The sequence below is a fragment of the Eriocheir sinensis genome, chromosome 9 (genome assembly GCF_024679095.1).
Source record: "Eriocheir sinensis breed Jianghai 21 chromosome 9, ASM2467909v1, whole genome shotgun sequence".
Taxonomy (NCBI): Eukaryota; Metazoa; Arthropoda; class Malacostraca; order Decapoda; family Varunidae; genus Eriocheir; species Eriocheir sinensis.
In genome coordinates, this window is record NC_066517.1 from 8567800 (window position 1) to 8568848 (window position 1049).

The window sequence follows — 1049 nt, forward strand, 5'->3', positions numbered from 1 at the left end:
CTTCAAGAACACCGAGAAGCCTGATATATACTGCAGATATATCGATGACATCTTTATCAAAACTGCAACGGAAGAAGACGCATAACGACTGAGAGCTCATCTCCAGGAGGCCTCGGGTCTCACCTTTACTATAGAAAAAAGCACAAACGGCACCATGCCTTTCCTAGATGTGCTACTGAAACAGGACGACACCACTTTCAACACGGACGTCTACACCAAGCCATCAAACCCGGGAAACTGCATCAATGCCAGAAGCGAATGTCCCCCAAAATACAAGGACGCAACGACTGGCGCAAATATCCGAAGAACGCTCTCTCACTGCAGCAATTGGAACCTGATTCACCACGAAATAGAAAGATCTACGCGGGTACTCATCAACAACGGGTTCGACGAAAAAGACATCCACCGACAAACAAGGAAAAATAATCAACGACTGGTACAAACTCAGCAGGAAAACTGAAACCCAGGAAAACATTACCCTACACTATGAAGCATATTTCTCCAACGGCTACAAAGAAGAGGAGAGAGCCATCAAACAAATTATAATATAAAATGTCAACCCAACTAATCCAGAGAAGAAGATTAACTTAACAATATTCTACAAAAGCAAGAAAACAAGCCACCTGCCCCTGCGAAACCGCCCTAGTCAAGATAAAGGAAAAACACAAGAGTCTAATGCCGTTTATAGATTCACATGTAGAAAAGGGAACGGTGAGTCCCTCCCTACAACCTATATTGGCATGACGACCATGAAGGTCATCCGCCGCCTAAGCTACCACCTTACAAGCGGAGCCCCAAGAAAGCACTTACAAGAAGTGCACGGCAACACCCTCACAAGAAGCTACTCAGAAGAAGCTACGGAAATAATTGATAGATGCAAGGACAGCAGACGCCTAAAATTTTTAAAAGCTCTGTATATTAAAGAGCTGAATCCTAACTTAAACATCCAGTCGACAGATCTGCAAGCCCTGCCTAGCTATCGGAGGGGAGGGCGAACTCCAAAAGCCAATCAGAACCTACTATGAACCACCCACCCAGTATCCTGAGCA